This window comes from Bos indicus, chromosome 11 (genome assembly GCF_029378745.1).
Source record: "Bos indicus isolate NIAB-ARS_2022 breed Sahiwal x Tharparkar chromosome 11, NIAB-ARS_B.indTharparkar_mat_pri_1.0, whole genome shotgun sequence".
In the NCBI taxonomy this organism is placed as follows: domain Eukaryota; kingdom Metazoa; phylum Chordata; class Mammalia; order Artiodactyla; family Bovidae; genus Bos; species Bos indicus.
Genome location: NC_091770.1, coordinates 55,908,865 through 55,931,768, shown reverse-complemented (window position 1 = coordinate 55,931,768; position 22,904 = coordinate 55,908,865). Strand labels below are relative to the sequence as shown.

The 22,904-nt window shown below is 40.1% G+C and overlaps 1 protein-coding gene across 4 annotated transcripts in view; it reads left to right on the top strand.

Annotated features, from left to right (window-relative positions):
* The first annotated feature begins 13,583 nt into the window (after window positions 1-13,583).
* The window catches only part of CTNNA2 (catenin alpha 2), a 1,365,089-nt gene continuing 1,355,768 nt past the window's right edge, over window positions 13,584-22,904 (top strand). For 3 of the 4 annotated variants that reach the window (XM_070798847.1, XM_070798846.1, XM_019970349.2), the window contains exon 1: window positions 13,585-13,782. The gene's annotated coding sequence lies outside the window, so the exon portion shown is untranslated. Of the gene's footprint in view, window positions 13,783-22,904 lie in introns of all 4 variants that reach the window. The other variant, XM_070798845.1, reaches the window with a different exon arrangement.

The window sequence follows — 22,904 nt, the reverse complement described above, 5'->3', positions numbered from 1 at the left end:
GGAATTGTAATAGTAGTATTATTATTTACTCATATTAGCTTAAAGTTGGGGTATATGTGTGGGAAGTGATTCTCAGTATTTTGGAACAAATAGTGCTTTACAGAGATGCCCTATCCAATATGCTATCTTAAGTAGTTCAGCTCTGAATACATCAGACTCTAATGTGACCTATAGTCAATGATATTCAGAGTCTACAATGTCCCTGACATAATGAAGAAATATTACAAGGTTTAAGGAAGTAGAAATAACAGAGTGTATCTATTATTTGCAAGTTGGCCATCTCCTTGTATATTTCTGTATGAGTTTAGAGAGTACTCAAGATGCTGAGAAATGTATCAGTGAGAGAAGTAAAGACTCCACAAAAACTCTCTGATTCAGAGGGTGGTTATCAGTAAGGTGGAACAAGATTGATGACTATGAACTTAAATTACTGAAGTTGAGTGATAGATAGTAGTGGATTTATTATACTTTTCCTCTTTTTATGCATTTTGACTTATCCAAAATAAAATTAAAGAAAATGAGTTATATGGTAGCTGTTTTTTTCTCTCTCGGGATGGTTTTGCAAAAGTCCAGCTTTGAAACAGATTCTTGGACTTCAGTGGAAACATGGGATCCTTGAATGGCAGAAGCTGAGTAACTGTGCTTAACTCCTAGAGAAAAGTGTGCATGATGGCCTGGTCTGTGGATGTCACTCAGACACCAATTTTCTAGTCTCTTCTATGCTTAATCAATGGGCTTGTTTGCAAGGCAGCACAGAGGTTCTTCAAGGGCTCAACCGTATGGTCCTTCTTTACAAAGATATTTGACTGTATCCTTGCTGAGTGTGCAAGAGCCACAGGGTCAAATTTAGACCTTGATATGGCACCATTTCCTGGGGAGACCAGCCAACTACAAGGTATCAATTTGATTGCTTTGGACTTCTTCCAGCTAGAAATGGTAAATGACTTTGTCTTCAGTGGAACTGAAACCTATTCTGGATGTTGGATTTGCTTTCCTGCTTCCAATGCCTTTCAGCACCAATATCAGAAGACTTTTGGAGTGACTTGTTCATCATCAATATATTCCACACAATACTGCTTCTGATTTAGGAACTCACTATAAAACAAAAGGAGGGTAGCTATGGCATCATACAATTCACTGATCTTACCATATACCTCTTGGCTTAGAAGTAGCTCCCTTAACAGAAACATAGAATGTCTTCCTGGATTATTAGATGAAGTGCCAGCTAAGAGACAATAATTTTAATATTTGGTTTATTTTCTTACATTACATAGTATCAACTTCTAAAAGACACTACATATGAAATTGTTTTACCCTTAATCCACTTATTAAGAAAAGAAGTGGACTTCACTAATTTTTTTAATTCTGTTGGTTGAAAGGTCTTATTTGCATAATTAAAATTGTCTTAGTCAGGAGACATAATTTTTTCAATGAAATGAAAGTTAAGTCTGCCACCTGATTATTTTGGGCTTCTTATTCCACTGAAACAACAAATATTGGGATACAGTAATTTATATATTCATTGCCAAGAAGAAGGTAGGTTGTTCCTCTATAGAGGAGACAGGTATATTATATCTGAAACAAAAGAGGTTTCTTGGGGTAGATCTTAGTACTTTAATGTTCAGTAGAAAAGTTAATGGAAGTCAGTACAATCTGAAGAGACAGCTCTGTCCAAAACTCACATCCTCAGAAATGAAAATGTGACTCATCTTCATCAGGTAAAGGACCCTATTAGCTGAGAACCTTGCTGCAGGCAAGGGAAATATGGAATAGGTAGTAGATAAAGAAAGTTATTCATATGTGAGTTCAGGAGCATGCCATGTATCTGTATACTTTAAAGTGTTAACTAATTTCTTTCTCTTTTTTTAATATATGCAGTAATGATAGTATCTAAATTTACAATTTAATCTTTAGGAAACAGAATATCCAAGTGGACTTGTGACTTTGAATGAAAACTCATAAATCAATAGGTAAGTGATAGGATTTTGTGTTTTCCATTTTTGCAGGGAAAAGAGATTATCCTTCATTATGAAAAAAGTAGCTGCATCTTGAAAGGAGAAGCATTGCACAACCATCATTTTTGTTAGTCTTGATTAAACAACCTCCTCCTTTGTAGTCCCTACCCTGGCCCTAGTAAATTCTTCCTAAATTTGCTAAGGGCTTCCCTGGTGGCTCAGATGGTGAAGAATCTGCCTGCAATGTGGGAGACCTGGATTTGATACCTGGGTTGGGAGGATCTCCTAGAGAAGGAAATAGCAACCCACTCAGTATTCTGGCCGCAGAATTCCACGGACAGAGGAGCCAAGTGGGCTACAGTCCATGAGGTGGGAAAGAGTTGGACACAACTGAATGACTAACATAACAAAGTTGCTAATCTTTGGTTTACTTCATTTTCTTTCACTCAGACTTTCCAACACCTGTGTAATTAATTCCCTATAGTAAATCCCTTTTGTTTGGACTATCTGTAGTTGTTTTCCTTTTCTTTCCTATACCTAAAAAAAACCAGCTTCATTTCCTTACCTTAATTCCATTTGCCATTTAAATTCATTTTCTTTCTAAGTCTGAAGAAAAGTAGACATTTCTTCTATCAGCTGTCTTGAAAAGAAAGGTATTTCTCGGAAGCCACTGAAAAAGTCTGTTTTGTCCCTTTTGCACAAATTCCATCATATGTTAATTCCTAAATCAACCTCTAGAGCAAGAGAATGAAGTAGGACTTTGAGTTTAGTCCTGAATTTTTGAACTAATACCTGTGACAGGTTAATGAGATTCCCCTTAGAACAGGTCTGATCTTGGAGCCAGTGGTGAGGTTAACCTCAGCCTAAATAAAGCACCTGGGTTGCATGGTGAAGAAGTATAGAGCTTTTAGAACTGAAACAGTGTCAAATGGATACTAGGTAAGCAATAGTAGTGTGCTCTGTAAACTCTTATTACACTATACTGCACTTCTCGCTTTGTCAGTTTGCTTCATTAAACTATGAGATCATTGATGGCACAAATTGTGTCTTTTATCTAAATAATCTACACTGAGAATTTTGACTGTCACTTAATAGGAGAGTGTCAAGAATTTCTTGAATGGATGAATAAATCAATGTGCCAAAGCTTTTGAATTGTTCTTAACAAGGATGAATTTGAACCTTTACTTAGAGCATTACAATACTATACAATGCACAAAGGCACTTGGGACAATAGTAGTTGTAGAATTGAAGATATGCTTGTTCACTGACCCTTATATTTTTGGTTGTCACTGAATATTTTCAAACAAAATGTTAGAGGAGAAGGACATATGCATCAATGAGTGCATTTGTACATAGAATAAGGTCTGTAGACATTTCTCAGGTAGTATAAATCTTCTGCTTGATGAAGTATTAGTTTTGTTTTTTAAATTCCTAAAGCTCCTTCATAATGTGTTTTGAAGATTCAAAAAAGAAATGAATAAGTTTTAGCTGCCTCAGAGCTGAACTTAGTGTTTTGAATTTTTGGAAGGAGTTATTTTCCTTCCACCAGTAAGAAAGCAGTAGAGTGCTTGAAGAGTGGCGTGGACCCTGGAGCCAGACTGCATGGACTAAAAACTCACCTCCACCACCTACCAACTCTATGACCTGGTGCAAGAATTATACCCAGAGCCTTAAACATATGAGGCACCTTTCATGTTACTGTCAGGGCACAAGTCTTATTAAAACAACTTGTGTTTCACATTCCTCATTGTAAAATTGTGGCTAAAATTAGTAATCTCCACATAAGTCAATATGTGGAAATTTCTTACTAAGTCCTTGTTATTGTTGTTGCTTGGTCATTGTGTCTGACTCTTTGTGACCTCAGGTACTGTAGCCCGCCAGGGCCCTCTGTCCATGGAATTTCCCAGGCAAGACTACTAGAGTGGGTTGCCATTTCTTTTCCAGGGGATCTTCCAGACCCAGGGATTGACCCTGCATCTTCTGCATTAGCAGGTGGATTCTTTACCACTGAACCATATGGGAAGCCCTAGTAAGTCCTTAGCATTAGTATATTCTGCAAATGATAGCTATTTTTTTATCATTGTATACCACCAAGTCACATTTGGAAATCAAAAGTGGTAGAGGGAGGTAAGTCACAATGTTCCCTCCCAACATATTTTCCCCTATGGTAATCAAGATTGTCTACCAAACATTTCAGCATCCTTATCTTTCTAGGCTCATGGTAGCTTTGCACTTCAAAGCTTGTTGTGTTTGTGTGTGCTGTGTGACTACCTTGAATCTAATACACAAGTTATTCCTGGGCCAGATCAGTTAATTTCTTTCTTTCCCTTTGTAATGATGATGATTTAAGAATCCATGTAGTGACCATGCAATTAGCTTGTATCTCAGAAAGAGAATGACGTAACACACAGCTACCACAAGACCCTCTGAGATTTAGGGATTATTTGTTACCTCAGCATCACCTAGTCTAGATGAGTCATATAGCAACTGACTAGTTCCATGATGGTGGGAGAAAACACATGAGTCTCAGTTTCTCCATCTGCAGAATAAGGAAGCCACAGATGAAAGGTTATCACTAAAGTCTCTTTGAGTTCTATAATAATAATAGTAATAATAATAGCAATGAGGATCAGACATTTTATAAATCAAGGAAGAATGAAAATAATCTCATTGATAAGCTCTGAGAATCAAAGAATAGCAGAGGGAGGCAAAATCTAAGGTCAGCTCTTCCCAAAGCTGGTTTTTTAGAACTCTAGTCACAAGAGATGGTTTGTATCAGACAGTTCCCTGACCAAGTAAATATGGGAAATACTGCATATGACAGCTATCTGTTAAGTAATTTTCATGCATATTATCATAGTCTAAGGACTCATGAAGGAAACCTTTTTAAAAAAAATTATTGATTGACTTGGCTGCATCAGGTCTTTGCTGCAGTACGCCAGATGTTTCCTTGTGGTGTGTGGGCTTGTCTCTAGCTGTGGCACATGGGCTTAGTAGTTGTGGCACACATGAGCTTAGCCCCAGGGCATGCGGGATCTCAGTTCCCTGACGAGGGATCAAACCCATGTCCTCTGCATTGAAAGGTGGGTTCTTAACACTGGACTACCAGGGTAGTTCCAAGGAAATCTTTAAAATGCATTTCACCTAGAATTTACCAATAAAAAATCATGGTGGCAATCACTTTCACAATGAACTGGGTTGCTGTACTTTTCATTTGTACAGTAGGCTTTCTCATGCGGTACTTCAAAGTCTTTTAGATTCCTTCTGCATATAGTCACAAGAGTGGGCATATGGACAAGAGCATCTCATTTCTCTGATCATAGTAATGGGTTTGTATATGAACACAAGGCCTCTGCGTAGCCAATCAGAGCCTTCACCATGATTAATAGTTTTGATGACATCTTGGATTTAGCTGAACCTCACTGAGATACACTTTAGACTTCTCAGGTATTTGAGCCAAAATGTTCCTTTTACTCAAACTAATTTAAATTGGATTGCAGTCATTTGCTATTGAAAGAATTCAGGTTGGAACTCTTCCTCCTTAGAACAGAGTTTAGAAGAATGCTCTTCCAGGATAACAGAGTAAAATGATACAATTTTGAAACTTATTAAGCAATTGCCCCATCTTCCTCTAAGGGAACTTGGGTCTACTGGGGAGCATGAAGATGGGAGTGACATATTTAGCTTGAGAAGACATATTACAGCTGTTTTTTCTTTTTTTTAAAAAAATTTAGAAATAAAAAATGATGGAAACAGACACAAAGTAGTCAAAATATATTGATAGCAAGTAACAATCTTAATGTCTCATTCATTTCCTCATTCATATGAAAAATATTAGTTAAAGAGCACATCTATTTATGGACGGTTTACTTCTCATAGCAAAGTCAGGAGCACAGATAAAAATGGTGGTCAATTTACAGACTGTGAAACTAAGTTAGATTGACATTAAGCAACTTGCCCAATGTCACAACTAGAATACGGTAATGCTGGAATTTAAAAGCACTCATAAGTGCTGTCCAATGAATTTTTTTTTTTTTTTTTGCAGATAACATAACTGATATAAAATCTCTCTGTATTTGTTTTCTATCACTGCCTTAACAAATTCCCTTAAATTGAATGACTTAAATATATCTCACAGTTCAGTGGTTCAAAAATCTTGTAGGCTAGACTGGTTTGTCTGCTTAAAGTCTTACAAAACCAGTATCAAAGTGTAGGCAGGTCTATGTTCTTTTCTGGAAGCCTCGGTGAACAAGTCATTTCTAGGCTTATTCAAGTGGTTGGTGAAATTCATTTCCATGTGCCTGTAGGACTGAGGTCTGTTTTCTTGCTGGCTGTCAGCCAGGGGTTGTTCTCACCTTCTAGAGGCTACCCTCATTCCCTGCTTTATGGTCCCCATCAAATTCAGCTAAGGCATTCAAGTCACTATCCTGCTTGGAATTCCTCTGACTCTTCTGCCTTATCACTCCGCTATATCTCTTGACTTTAGCCAAAGAAAGCTTCTCTGCATTTAACAGCTCATGTGATTGTATTGAACCGACTGTGTAATCCTGGAAAATCTCCCATTCTCAAATCATGTTGAAATTTATGGGGTTGCAAAGAGTCAGATAGGAGGGAGCAACTGAACAACAACAGTCACATCTTCAAAGTTCCTTTTGTAACATATTCACAGGTTCAAGGGAATGGTGCAAGGAAATCTTGATAAGTCCATTATTCTGTCTATCATAATCTATCTATATAACGGTGCAGTTGGAAAGTTTTAAAATGCAAAAGGAAGAAATTTTATACATCTGATTTGTAAAATACCCATTGTATTCATTTGGAAACATTAAAATGGCATATAAAATATATATTATATATACAGTCCAAGGGGTCCCAAGAGTGAGACACGACTGAGTGAGAAACACTTTCACTTTTGCCTCCAAAGAAGGAGAATCTCTATACAGTTAGCAAAAACAAGACTGGGAGCTGACTGTGGTTCAAGCATGGGCTCCTTATTGCAAAGTGAAAGTGTTCATCGCTCAGGCATGTCTGACTCTTTGTGACTCCTTGGACTGTAGCCCACTAGGCTCCTATGTCCATGGAGTTTTCCAGGCAAGAATACAGGAGAGGGTTGCCATTTCCATCTTCAATATTGCAAAACTTAGGCTTAAACAGGGAAAACCACTAGGCCATTCATGTGTGACCTAAAAAAATCCTTTATAATTATACAGTGGAGGTGACAAATAGATTCAAGGGATTAGGTCTGGTAGACAGAGTGGCTGAAGAACTATGGATGGAGGTCTGCATAACTGTAGAAGAGGCAGTGACCAAAACCATCCCCAAGAACAATAAATGCAAGAAGGCAAAGTGATTGTCTGAGGAGGAGTCTTTACAAACAGCTGAGGAGAGAAGACAAACAAAAAGCAAGAGAGAAAGGGAAAGATACACCCAACGGAATGTAGAGTTCCAGAGAATAGCAAGGATAGACAAGAAGGTCTTAAATGAACAGTGCAAAGAAATAGAGGAAAACAACAGAATGGCAAAGATAGAGACCTCTTCAAGAAAATTAGAGATATCAAGGGAACATTTCATGCAAGCATGGGCACAAGAAAGGACAGAAATGGTAAGCACCTAACAGAAGCAGAATAGGTTAAGAACAGGTGGCAAGGATACATAGAAGAAATATACAAAAAAGGTCTTATTGACCCAGATAACCATTGGAGGAGGAAACGGCAGCCCACTCCTGTGTTCTTGCCTGGAGAATCCCAGGGACGGCGGGGCCTGGTGGGCTGCCGTCTATGGGGTCACACAGAGTCGGACACGACTGAAGTGACTTAGCAGCAACCATGATGGTTTGGTAGAGCTGGATCAATGTCACCTAAAGCCAGACATTCTGGAGTGTGAATTCACGTGGACCTTAGGAAACATTACTACAAACAAAGCTAGCAGAAGGGACAGATTTCCAGCTGAGCTATTTCAAATTGTAGAAGATGATGTTAAAATGCTACACTCAGTTCAGTTCAGTTCAGCCGCTCAGTCGTGTCCGACTCTTTGTGACCCCATGAACCACAGCACACCAGGCCTCCCTGTCCCTCAAAATGTTTCAAATTTGGAAAACTCAGCAGTGGCCACAGGACTGGAAAAGGTCAGTTTTCATTCATATCCCAAAGAGGTGCAATGCCTAAGACTGTACAAACTACTGTACAGCTGTGCATTTCATATGCTAGCAGGGTAATGCTCAAAATCCTCCAAGCTAGGCTCCAGCAGTGTGTGACCTGAGAACTTCCAGATGTACAAGCTGGGTTTATAAATGGCAGGGGAACCAGAAATCAAATTGCCAACATTTGTTGGATCATGGAGAAATCAAGAGAATTACAGAAAAAACATCTTCTTCTGCCTCATTGACTATGCTCAAACCTTTGACTGTGTGGATCACAATGAACTGTGGAAAATTCTTCAAAAGATGGGAGTACCAGACCACCTTACTTGCCTCCTCAGAAACCTGTATATGGGTCAAGAAGCAACAGTTAGAATCAGACATGGAACAACTGACCAGTGCCAAATTGGGAAAGGAGTAGTACATCAAGGCTGTATGTTGTTACCCTGCTTACTTAACTTATATGCATAGTACATCACGTGAAATGCCTGGCTGGAAGAATCACAAGCTGGAATCAAGATTGCTGAAAGAAATATCAACAATCTCAGATATGCAAATGTTACCACTCTAATGGCAGAAATTGAAGAGGAACTAAAGAACCTCTTAATGCACGTGAAAGGGGAGAGTGAAAACACTGGCTTGAAACTCAACATTAAAAATCTAAGATTATGGCATTCTGTCCCATCACTTCATGGCAAATCAAAGAGGAAAAAGCAGAAGCAGTGACAGATTTTATTTTCTTGGGCTCCAAAATCACTGCTGATGGTGACTGCAGCCATGAAATTAAAAGATGCTTGCTTCTTGAAAGGAAAGCTATGACAAAGCTAGATAGAGTATTAAAAAATACAGAGACACTACTTTGCTGACAAAGGTCTGTATAGACAAGCTGTGGTTTTTCCAGTAGTCATGTACACCTGTGAGAGCTGGACTATAAAAAAGGGTAGGCGCCAAAGAATTGATGTTTTTGAATTGTGGTACTGGAGAGGACTCGAGAGTCCCTTGAACTCCAAGGAGATCAAAGCAGTCAATTCTAAAGGAAATCAACCCTGGATATTCATTGGGAGGACTGATGCAGAAGCTGAAGCTCCAATGCTTTGGGCACTTGATGTGAAGAGCCTTACTTACTGGAAAACTTCCTGATATTGGGAAAGATTGAAGGCAAAAGGAGAAAAGGGCAGCAGAGGATGAGATCTTTAGATAGCATCACGGACTCAATGACATGAATTTGAGCAAACTTCAGAAGATAGTGGAGGAGAATGGAGGCTGGTGTGCTGCAGTCCATGGGGTTGCCAAGAATCAGACACAACTTAGCGACTGAGCAACTGATGAATGATAAATATGTTAGAAGATGGAAAGTGATAGTTGATAGAATCAGCAGAAAACAAGAATTCCAAAACAAGTTATTTAGCGCTTTTTAAAATAATGGAGTACATAAAAACAACAAAAGTGAAAGTTTCAATGGCCGATATTATAGACAATAGAAGTAGTCTGTTGCAAGGCAACAGAAAATAAGCTGAAACATTTAAGAAATCTTTGGGTACTAGTCAGATAGAGCTTCCCTGGTGGCTCAGGCAGTAAAGAATCTGCCTGCAATGCAGGAAGACCCAGATTCAATCCCTTGGTTGGGAAGATCCCCTGGAGAAGGAAATGTCAACCTACTCCAGTATTCTTGCCTGGAGAATTCCATGGACAGAGGAGCCTGGCAGGCTACAGTCTATGGGATCACAAAGAGTCGGACATGGCTGAGCGACTAAAACTTACACTGACTTACTTCCTTACCACTCATACGCAGCAATATCCATGATAAGGTCGGACATATTTTGGAGATCTTAAAAAGTAAACTTCCTATGTTATTTTTATTCATAATGGCCAAAAGTTGGAAGCATCTAAGATGTCCTTTAGTAGTTGAATGGACTGTAGAACATCTAGACAATGGAGAAATATTATTCAGCTGGAGAACATCCACACACTGGAGTATCATTATTCAGCACTGAAAGAAATGTTATGGAGTCATGAAAAGACATGCAGGGACCTTAGATGCATGTTACTATGAAAGAAGCGAATCTGAAAGACTACACTCTGTACGACTCTGGCTATATGTCATTTTGGAAAAGGGAAAACTATGGATACAGTAAAAAGATGAGAGGTCACCAGGGGTTGAGGGGAAGAATGAATAGGCGGAGTATAGAAGAATTTTAGGGTACTGAAATGATTATATATCAAACAGTGGTGGATACACTGTTTATACATTCGTCAAAACCCAAAAAAATTTCAGCAAGAGTGAACTTTAGTGCAAACTATGGACTTTAAGTGATAATGATAAGTCAATGAAGGTTCACAGGTTTTAACAAATCTTCCATTCTGATGAGCTACCAATAGTGTGGAGAGGTTTTGCCTGTGTAGCTGAAGGAGGTATGTGGATACTCTGTACTTTCTTCTCAACTCTGCTATGAATCTAAAACTGCTATAAAATATAAAGTCTACTTAAAATATGAATTGCTCAGGAGGATTTGATTGAAAAATTTCAGGAGCTGACAGACCGAATGAGGGGCCCAGTGTGTAGAGACCTGATACTTAAATGTATAAGCACTAGGGATGGTTTTACTTAGGATTTACTAGATTTGGTTTGGAGTTTGTTCTAAAAACCTACATGTCATGTCACTGCATGTTAAATATATACAGTATTTTTTCCATTTGTATACAATAATGCACTTTAAACAGTACTCTTGTTTCTTACTTAGGTTGACGTGTCTTTAATATGAATGGGGGAGGGGAAAACTTGTTTTTCTTAGGGCTGTGTATGTTTAAGTCATTGAAATGAAGGACAACACTTAAATCAAGAAAATTGAAAACAGCCAGACTCACAAGTGGTCTCAAAACAAAAGCAATAAAGTTAAAAATTTTCCTCTTGCTTTAGAATGGGGACAAATAAAATGATAGCTTTTCTGTATTAAATAGTAGCCATTATTTATACAAGGATGTTTATACTATTACCTGAGAGAAATAAATACTCAATTTAGATGTTTCCATAGAGTAGGTAGGGGTTGGAGGTTTCCCTTCAATCAAAACATGAAAGTGCTAGCAAATTTTTGGGAGACAGAGAAAAAAAAAGTTCAGCTGTCATTTCCTTGCTGGTTACTTAAATGGATTGACTGAGTAATTTCTTATCATTATTTGACTGACAGTTTGTTGCATTTTGAAGGAAGAGTGAGAAAGATCAGGGGCCTGAGAAAGAAGAGATGGCTTTTACGCAGTTGTTTTTAATTCTAATTTAAACTAATTATGCGGACAAAAAAATTTAAAAAAGATAAATATTTTACAAATAACTTTTAAATTTTTTCCCGATAATATCTAATATTTTAAAAAGTCACTACAAGACAAAGACAAGGGCCATCTCATTTTGACAAGATAGCACTTGGTTTACATTAGGTTTCCGCCCCCCCCCCCCCCCCCCCCCCCCCGTCTGCTGCCAGTTAAAACACAGAATTATACATTTAAGCCTGATTTAAAACAATGTACAAAGCTACAAATGAATGTTCTCAACATTAAACAGAGGTTTCATAACCCTTCGGTCTGTATGTTTTGGTTTATCTCCCCATCAGCCTTTCCAGAGAATGAGAAATCGGAGTAACAACAAAACATCCTTGAGAGAGTATTGTATCTCATTTAACTGGGACTACTTTTAACCTTTTCCACGTTCTTGGACCATCTGAATCAGAGGTGTTCTCCAACTCCAGGAAGATACTTCCTATTTTTATTCAAGTACCTCCCTGAGCGGACTATTTCCCTCTTACCACTTTAGGGTCCTGTGGTGCTTCATTAAATCTTACCCATTTTTTTACTCAAAATCTAGCTGAGCCCACTTGTTTCCTACTTGTTCCAGTCCACGGTACACGTTTCTCGTTTTCTACTCCGTTCCTGTGTTTTATCAGAAATCATTTGGCACTCGGAATTTACTTCTTGAAGCACGCTCAGTACTTTCTTAGCGTCTTTCTCCAGAATCGATAGGCTGAGCCTAGGATCAAGCTGGGTGGGAGGAGCATGCGACAGCACTGTCCATGGTCCTGAAGCATCGTTCCAGGTTGAGGGATTTTTTTTTTTTTTTTCCTCCTTAATCCTACATCTGGTGACTCCTGTCCATTTTCTCCCACGGATTTTTTTTTTTTTTTTAATGGTTAAGTGGTGATGACAATAGAAAAGAAAGGCAAAAATATATTGGGGGAGAAAGAGGAATAGATAGAGATAGAGGTATAAAGTCATCGCCTGGAGAGAATAAATCACAGGGGTTTGACAATCTTAAAACAACTGCAGCTGATATCAGGTTGGGAATGAGAGGGGGTGTAACATACCTGACGCTGCCAATGAAGGAGTGTAAAAAATGCGTGCACCATGTGATATAAATCCGTGCATGAACAAACACACTGATGCTTGTAGGCGAGGAGGCCAGTATCGCTTCTATCATACCAAACTGCCATTGGTTTGTTTGTCTTTATTTTTCTCTCTTGATTTAAAAAGTCACTTGGCACTGTGGCAAAACAAAGGCAGCTGTAACTTACCTTTCACGTTTGATATAGCTGTGCATATTTTTTGGTTCTAGCACTTTTGTAACAGTTACATTCCACTATCATCAAGCCCCAGCTGATGGTGGTAGGCGGAGCACGTGCTCCATGAAATCTCCATGTAAGTTCCTCAACTAAAGCATAACCTCCACGAGGACAAACACCTTATACTATCCATTTTTGGATATCTCAAAATGCCTAAGTAGAGTGCCTGGTACAAATTAGGGTCTCAGTAACAGTCTTTGAATTGATAAAAGAATCACAATGCCCTTTTCAGAGACAGCACTCAATACAGGCTTGTGAAATGAGCACGTTTCACTTGTTTTAATACTTCCATCCTCTTTTAGTCCCTTTTAAAGCGCAGTCTCCCCTTTGTCCCCCAAAACCTCTCTCCGGCGTCGGTCACAACCGTCACTGCACTGGGGCCCTGCCCTCCTCCAGCGACCCGCTTTCTCCCGCTCACCCTTTTTTCCTGCTCTGCAAGCCCTATCCCCTTCTCCCCTAGGACCTCTCCCGCACTCGGTGGGTGTCTGTCCCTGGTCTTCGGGCGGCTCATTGCGTCTCCGCCCGCAGGGTAACGCTGTTGTCATGGACACGGCACCTGCGCCCTTCGGCAGTGCCCCTTCGCCACTGTCCCCTCCCCCCACCTGCGGCGCTGCCAGCCTCGCTCCCCCGCTCTGCCCCGCCCAGCCCCGCCCAGCCCCGCCCCGCTCGCTCGGCGCTCCCCAGGCCGCGCGCGCCCGTGGCCCCCGCCCCGTGCCTGCCCTAGCCCCACGGAGCGTCGAGCCGCGGGGGCCCGGGGGCCGCGGGGGCGCGCAAGCGAGCAGGCGGCTGCGCCTGCGCACTGGCCGCTTCCCCTAGCGGCGATTCGGGCCGCTGCCGCTCGCGCTTGGGCAGGACGCGGGGCGGGCGGGGGGAGGGGGGAGCGGCTTTGCTTCCAGCCGCGAGTGAGGCGGAGACCGGGGCTGGCGGGCGGAGCGGGAGGCACCGCACCTCGGCCAGAGGCGGCTGCTGCAGCTGCTGCCCTCTTCCCCGCCGCCGCTTCTCCAGTCCCGTTAGTGGTTACCCCTCCAGCTGCTGGGAACGGACGAGAGAGAGGAGGAGGGCGAGAAACTCCCACCGACCCACAGAGGTGAGTCCCAGGCAGAGCATCCTCCATCCTTGCCTGCCTCCCTCCCTCCTTGTCTCCCTCCCATCCTCTGCGTCCTCCCCTCCCTCCCTGCTCCCCAACCCTCCCGCCCTCATCCTTCCCAACATCCCTCTCTCCTCTCCCCTTCCAGCCTTTCTTTCATCCCTTTCTTCTTTTCTCCCAGCCCCGCTTCCTTCCCACCCTTTCTTTCTTCCCTGTCTTCCTTGCAGCCAGTCGCTCCAGAGCGCAGCTCTGCCTCGCTTTCCTCTTGTCTCCATCTCTTTTTTTTCCTCCTTTCTTCACCCCTTCCCCAGTGGGAGATCCCTTGCCTGGTACAACTGTCCGGATTCAGGGGCTTCCAAAAATTGGGCACATCTACTGAGAGACACGCTCTTGCACAGCGGATACCCTGTGGATCTCTGTGTTGTTTGGATTAAGGGTCAAGTTGGATAGAGTACCGGGAACTGGAAGGAGAAGAGGGTCGAGGAAGAATCTGTGGATTTGTGCTGTATTAGGGTGGGGGTGGGGAGGGTTGTCACTTAGACATGTTGCCAACAACTCCCCACGCCCCTCTGTAGCAGTTTCTTTTTTCCTTCTGGGGAATTACATATTCCCAGTGTGTGTGTCACTAATTTAAAACCCAGTTTTCCCGGCTTTGATTGTCTCTGTGTGAGAAGCCACAAGGGGGGACGAGGAGAGAGGAAGAGAACAAGAGAGGAAGAGGGGAGGGGAGAGGGAGGGTGGTGGCGGTGGATGCCTGTATCTCTTTTCCCTAGGCCTCTTGGAATTGATATTTTCAAACCACCCGCCCAATATTTGCCTTGAAATTGAGCCCTTGTGTGCTTAGTTCTGCCACTGTCTACTTTAGAGGCAGAAACTCTAAAACTTTAATGTGTGTGTACCCCAGCATTATTTGTGGAATGTTTGGGTCAGCATACAAAAACACTAGGGTAGATGGATTTGGGGAAAACAGAGAGCAGAGGAGTGGAAGAGAGGCACTTTTGTTCATCATGAGTTAACTTCTAAAGGAGGACAATAGACTGGAGTGATGAGGTTATACTCCACAGGCTTAGAGATATATCGTTTTGATAGAATTAGCTGCATGATACCTTTAGCAGATACCCTTACCTTTTCTCATGCACCTTACAGAAATCGTGAAGATGTTTGAAAAGTACTGTGTGATTCTGTTTGTGGTGTATACCAATGGGAAAGTTGAATTATCTTTGAGACTGTTGTGAACAGTTTAAAATTTCAGTTGGTTTTGCACCGTTTATTTTCACCAAGTGATATATTTTACTTTGCTTTCTTTAGCTTACACTCTAACCCCTTCTGTTATATATATTAATAGTGATTTGGCAATGCTCCTTTTAGCAAGTGTTGCTGCTGAAAGTTTATTCATACCTGATGGGATAGCCCTGCCTCAGAATTTTTAGTGTATTCATCATTTCAGAAAGATCCAACAAGTAGGATAAGTATAACTCAGAAATGGACTATTTAGAAGCCTGTATTTTGTTTTATCTATGCTCACCTTTAAAAAAACACACAAAAATAAAACCCCTTAATTTCTACAGATAGCTGTATTTTATGTTTAATGGATGTGTGGGGAGGGACTGAGGGACTGAAATTAATGGTGGATGCAATGAAGCTTCCAGTAAGAAACTATGCTGTGGAGCAAATTGTTGATTTTTTTTTTCTTTTCATTTAAGTTATTATAGGCTAGTGGTGCAATATGCACTTTCATATTTTATGGGAATGTAAAGTAGGAGTTGAGTTGAAGAGAATTACCTTCCAAAGTGATTGAGTGCTGATTTGACAAAGAGCTGACACAGTTAATCATCTGAATCAGTTTTTTTGGGGGAAGTGCATGATATTAGGAATGATGGATCCACCCCTTGCCCCAACTCCCCTTGATAGGATTGCAATTCCATTAATGGCTTGGCTGAAGCTTGGTGGAATTGTCAGTGTTACCAATGTCCTGTTGCAGAATTGCCATCAACCCTATCCATATTTGAGTGGTTACATTACTTAATAGCTAACACAATTGTAGGCAGGGCTGTTCTGTTTTGCTTTTGTTCATTTCCCTGGAATGCCATGAAGCTAGTAAAAACCTTTGATAGTAGTTATATATGAACACAATCCGTTAGTTTTGTCCTAATTTACTTTCAAATGACTTTCCCCTCTTCTAGCATCTCTACTGTTCTTTCTCTGTGGAGCTTTGTGGTTGTGAGCTAGGGGAGGAGGCAGCCCCTCAGACAGCCCTGCTCTTCCTTGATCGCAGTTTTGATTTACAGAGTGATGTGGGTGTATGCCTCTGTTTTTAATACTGTGCTTACTATGGAAAGAAAAATACTGTTTATTTGTCTCCTTTGTAAACATTCATCTAGTGAGTGAAAACAAAATTTACAAGTTATTAACAGATAGAAGAGAAGATAACATTTGTTTACAGCAAGATTTTGAGAGAGACTTGAGTAAAATGAACAAAATATGAAACTGAAGAACTAGTGTCTTAAAAAAGCAGCTCTGCTACTCTGATCATTATTCACTTTACAGATAAAGTCCAACCAACTTCCTCTGAAGAATTTAACTTCTGGAGACTTCTTGCTTTACTTGACTAGACCTTTAACAATGTATAGTACAGATAAAAACCCAGTAGTACATCTTATAGACCCTGTAGCAAATATTCTGGAACATTCTCTATGGTTTTCTCAGAGCTCTTAAAACCATGCAACCCTAAGCTAAGTGTATGAGGTTTTGAAAAGAAGTAAAAAGACACTGTCTTTGACCTTAGCTTATAGCCTAGTTGAGAACAGGCTTTTGCATGAGGTCATATTTCACAGTGGTAAAGAGCAAGATCTTTGGAGAGAGCTTTAGATTTGAGTGCATGCTCTACTTACGTAGTAGTGTTATGCCCTTGTGTATTATTTAAGCCCTTCCCGTCATTTGCAAAATGGGAATTATGGTAGACCTTGAGTCTTAGGATTACTTAAAGGGTTAAATATGTTAATCACAGTACTTGGAATAAACAAAGCATATCTTAAACAGTATTATAATTAGGAAAATGATTTAAAACAATCTAAGACAATATATGATTATATGCTGGAAAGAAATAAAAAGCAGGTAAGTGGTTAGAGGGATTCTGGAGAGGACAGTTATTTATGTAGTCTAAGAATGATAATATTCAGGAGTTGCAGTGGGGCTTGGAAGGGTTTCATGCAGGGTGGGTACACAGCTGGAACAAAAGCAGAGAGGAGAAACACCGGTGTGTTTAGGAAAACTGATTACTTGACTACTGGGGAGTGTATTAAACAGTGTTAAACACATACGGTCAGAGTAATTAGCCTCTCACTCGGGACAAGACAACTTGTTGTATTGTGGGATCCATTTTATCACAGAATGTGCAGCTACCCAGAGGACCTGTTTCAGTTCTTTGTCTTACACAAAACCCTACACCAAGACACAGGATTCAAGGTCTGTGTCACAGTGAGGACCCAGAGTATTCTTTCTGTCTCTTTTGTTTAAACTTCAAGACAGAAAGTTGACCTTTCTAAATAATAAAGATTTAATATCATGATTATCTCAACTCTCTCTTGTTTTGCCTTAACTACAAGGAATATTCCAGAATACATACTTGGAGAATAGTAGCCATTATTATTTTATTTTGTCATACACAAAGCTGGGCATTATTAGGGTACTTGTATTTGCTGGAAGTTTCTTTTTTTTCTTTTTTTTGGTGTTCGAGATTATTAATGATTCTCAATGAGTTATGCTCTTTTCAAGTGTTTGCTGGGAGACTAGGGTGTGATGGCAACAGAAGGTCTGTCTGGGATTGTGCACTGAGCAAGGTAAACACCAGCTCAGTGTGGGGTGATAGTTGCCCATTGGCTATGTCTGTTGACATGTCTTTAGTTTTGACTGGTGTTTATTGGATCCAAAAGCGTAAATGATTTGTGTTGTTTTATAGAAAAAGGATTTCCAGAAAAATTTACCTACAAGTTGCAAGTTTCAGTGTTTATAGTACTCATGTTTACTTTATTTTTAATAGATAGACATAATTTCATTCTTTTCTCCAAAATAGTAAAATACTCTATAATTATTTTTTGTAGTTCTAATATACACAAAATTAATCTCAGGGATATTATCTTAAGATATATATGGTTAAAAACATGAATGTATTTCCCAAAACTAGAAATTTAACAGACAGACTGTAGCATTTTTATTTTCCATTTTGGAAGCTTTCTTAATATTCTGATGTTTTAAGGATGCAGCAGATGTAAATAAAACTTTTTCCAATGTATCACTTCTAGTCAGTTTCATATTAAAGCACCAGTGATTTTTGAAAAACTACTTCTAGATGCTTTAATTTTCCTTGTAAGTGAATTTTTACTTTCGAGCTGAATTCTAACTCAACCACAAATATGCATTCCACAGCTCTTTGAGATTGTAACTCATTATACAAAAGTGATAGTCTGACCTTATACAGCTTAATTTTATAGGGCTTTTATTCATTCTTATTTAAAGGCCATATCTGTGTATACAACTCAGACTGTTATTTTTCAGATGTGAAGATAATGTGCAATAACAGGAATGAAAAAGAAGCAACTATGTTCTCTGTAAATTAAGCAATGACCTTAACTTATAGAGAACATGGAAAAGTAGAATAAGGATGAGATAAAGTTAATTTTGTTTCATCTATTGAGCTAAAAACTTTTTAACTGCTTGTTCAGTTAATAGGACACTTGTAATATGCTCGTATGTGTAAATGGGGCTTATATTGTTTGTTAGATATCTGCGGTAAATCCAAGATCCTTTTTTTTCATGGCACCTTGATATTTCACAACTCAAGCCATGAACTCCAGTGGGGGTATGTCAGTTCTTTGACAGCTACTCAGAAACCACAGTGACTCCGTAAAAGACCAGAGAATCTGATATTTGTACCAGAGCAAGTGGGCAAAACTCAGATCTGTCTCCATCAACTTTTGAGTTGGGTATTTATTTTGTAAGTAGAGAGCAAGAGGGCAAGAGGGCTCAGAAATGATGGATGGAAAGAAAGTGTAAATTTCATGTTAGTTTTTGGAGCTCTCTGCCCAGCAGGTTCAGCTATCCTTTTTGCCTCTTTACTGCCTCTTCACTGGTGGCATGTGTAATTTCCGAGGTGGGGAAGCCGATTTTCTTATGTAACATGAGATCAGCTTGTGACATCTAAAGCTCACTATCAGTCATTCTGGTCCCTTGGTGTGCCTGTGGGAGGGACTGTCAGCAAGTTTTTTCCAAATCTGTTTCTCTGGTACATTGTAAAGCAGTCCTGATGTTCTCTGTGTATCATTTTATTTCTTACTGTTTCTTTGTATCTATCTTATTTCTACCTTATGATTCTTGAGCTTTAAGATAACAGGGTATGGTTCATTCTCTTCTGATTTTCTGATTAGACAACATTTCCATGAGAAGAATACAGTCTTAAAATTTTGTCTTTAATTCATAGGGCTTGAGTTCAGTTCAGTCAGTTCAGTCCAGTTGCTCAGTTGTGTCTGACTCTTTGTGACCCATGGACTGCAGCACGCCAGGCTACACTGTCCATCACCAAACTCCCAGACCCTACTCAAACTCACATCCATTGTGTTGGTGATGCCATCCAAGCATCTCATCCTCTGTCATGCCCTTCTCTTCCTGTCTTCAATCTTTCCCAGCATCAGGGTCTTTTCCAGTGAATTGGTTCTTTGCAGCAGGTGGCCAAAGTATTGGAGTTTCAGCTTCAGCATCTGTCCTTCCAATGAATATTCAGGAATGATTTCCTTTAGGATTGACTGGTTGGATTGAGGCAGTTGTTAAATATCATTGATGCATCTTTTAGTAAGGAGGTAGAAATGTCCCTTAACTACCTCATAAAGAGCTAATTGCCCTCAACTATTTCTTAGAAAAGGTGTCCCCTAACTCTTGAGAGTATACCAGTTGTCCCCAGTATTTTTCTTTAGACATCGATACCTGCCAGAGTAATTTCACAAAATGTGCTTCTGTTTTCCTTCTAAATGCAGAAATGGCATAAAGAAGTATATACAGAACTCATTGGGGAAAAAAAAAAGTGTCATCGTCTAAATTTATCCCTCTATTCAGTTATGCTATCTATGCATTTTAAAAATCACATTTATCTAACATGAATTCATTCAACAGGTATTTTTTTAAATGTCTGCTCCATGCAGAGCATTGGGCTAGAAAGTACAATTTTATCACAAAACTGAATCAGGAATTAGGACACCTGGGTTTTTCCTCCAGATTTTCAGCTGATTGACTAAGTGAAGGGAAGTGAACGTCTCCCAGTCATGTCTGACTCTGCGAGCCCATGGACTGTAACCCGCTAGGCTCCTCTGTCCATGGGTTTCTACAGGAATATTGGAGTGGGTACCTATTCCCTTCTCCAGGGGACCTTCCTGACCTAGGTTTTGAACCCGAGTCTCTGTGTTGCAGGCAGATTCTTTACTGTGTGACTAAACAAACTGGAAACCCTCCAAGGCTTATTAATTTAATCTGTACCTTTTTTAAGTGACTTGCAATGGACATGACGATAGAGTGTCTTCTAGCTATAAAATTCTGTAATTCCACTTGTGAATTTCCCTTAAAATTTCAAGGCGTAATGATTTATTTCTTACTGTGTCCTATTTGTTTTTTTCTTTTCTTTTGAAATATATACTACTCCTGCATGAGAAAAACCTTTACCTTCAGTGTCACATGCTTTCCCTTGCCCAGTTCAGTTCAGTTCAGTCGCTCAGTCGTATCTCTGGGGTCACACAGAGTTGGACATGACTGAAGCAGCTTAGCAGTTAGCAGAAGAAATTACAGGAGAAACTCTTTATGATTTGGGGTTAGATAAAGATGAGTTAGTGGAGAAGGAAATGGCAACCCACTCCAGTGTTCTTGCCTGGCGAATCCCAGGGACGGGGGAGCCTGGTGGGCTGCCGTCTATGGGGTCACACAGAGTCAGACACGACTGAAGTGACTTAGCAGCAGCAAAGATGAGTTAGATAAAGAAGGTCCTAAAGGCTTTAATAATAAAGTTAAAGGAAAAAGATAAACTAGACTTTATCCAAATTAAAAAAAAAAAAACCAAAACTTGTTTTTCAAAAGACTTCAGATTTGCTAGACCTATGTATCTCTATTTCTATCTCTATATATCTGAAAATGGAGTAGTTGTTCTGATTGTATATAGAATGCTTACATCTCAGTAAGACAATCCAACCAAAACAAAATATCTGAAGAAATATTTCATAAAAAGATATATGAATGAGCAGTAAGCATACAAAGAGGTGCTTGTCTTTTGTTCACTCAAATAATAAAATATAAAAGCCACAATATGCTACCACTGTACAAACACTAGAATGGCTAAATTTAACAATACTGACAATATCAAGTTTTGGAGAGGATCTGAAGCAAATGAAGCCCTCATACCTTGGTGGGATGTAACACCTTAGGAAACATTTTCTTCCTACTGTTAAAAATACTCTTATAGTACAACCACTCCCAGATGAAATGAAAACCTGCACAAAGGCATTTACATGAAAATTAATAGCAGTGTTACTCATAATAGCTTCAAACTAAAAACAACCTGAATATCCAACCAATCCCTATGTTAAAGTTACTTTTTTGAAGTAGAAAATAAAACTTCTGAGATATGCCCTTTACTTATCTGTGACCTGGCAGCAGAGGAAAGGGAATGCATTCAAAAGAATTTGTAAAAATGACAAGAAATGCTGAGGATGGGTGGCTCTAGTGGCAGACCTTGGGTCAGTATCCCCTCTCTGCTCTTCTCCATGATCCGTCTGCATCTAGACTTCATCCTTAGGTTTGGTGTTGTCTTGGCTGCTGCAGTTTTGAGCACACCATCATGCAGTAGTGATGTCTGCCAGAAAAAAAAGAGGAAACTTTTGCCAGAAGTCCTCCCTTATCTCTGATCTCACTGGCCAGCACTGGGTCCCTAGTTCAGCTAGCTGTAGGGGCTGAGATGGGTCAGCTATCCATGAAGCTCCTGGCTGTGGAGTGGAGGTGAAGAGGATGGCTGAGCTAAATGGAAGTTCAGTTAAGAAAAGGAAATGAACAGTTGGGTCAGCAAGCAACAGTGTTTGTTTCAAGTTGATTTAGCGGCCTGCCATGATGTTGTCAGTCTTGTGGGAAAGAGATTGAAGCAGAAAACAAGGATTGCAGTCACAGCTTGTTATTGTGGGTATGTACATAGAAACAGGTGACAGAGGTACCCTAGGAAAAGAGGAAGGGAGAAATTTAGATCCTAGATCATAGCTTGAACTGGAGTGGGAGGGAGTCTAGATCCAGGAGAATTGTGCATAGTGGGCAAGCATACAAATGATGATCGGCAGATCCAGGCACACTGGGGCCCGCGGAGCTGGGACAGGAGGCAAAAGTCAGTGCTGGCAGTAGTCTGGAATCCAGGCAGGCAAACTCGATTGCAGTTTGCCCATCTGTGAAATCAGGACCTCAGGCAAGAAGATTTTCATGTTTTGCTTGTTAAGGCAGAAGCTAGAACAGTAATTATTCTTTTTTTTTTTTTTTTAATTGTCAACCACTTTAGATTCTAACTGTGTCAAGGAGAGGAGCCATACTTTTGCTTATTCTAATATTTCCCTGGTACAACCCTGGGCCCGCATTGGTTTCTTGATAAATGTTAGCTGATTGTATTAATTCTGCAAACTCATTCTGCCTTTGAACAAATCAGACAAGTTTCTGGTTCAACAAATGTTGCAGTCATTCATCAGATACTTTCTTACAAATTATTCAAAATGCTGTTTTGGGGGGCATAGCCCTGGCTCTGTATATGAGTAAGAATAGTATTAATACTTGATCCCCATAATTTGACAATCTAGTAAAGGTGGAAAGTGCCTGAGTGGTTTAAATGCCAGAGTATAATACAGTGTGTATTACAGTATGGTACTGACTTCTCAGGGGCATGGATCAAAAGTCTAGGCAGACCACAAATTGGAAACATTGCTTTAGCAAAGGATGGGGCAGAGATGGGGAAGGAGAGGACTTTGTGTTAGTACTTTTCAGTTCAGTCCTGCGTTGGTCTGGGAACTGGGACAGGGCTGAGCCAGCAGGAAGATAGGATCAATGAGCACAGCAGTGGG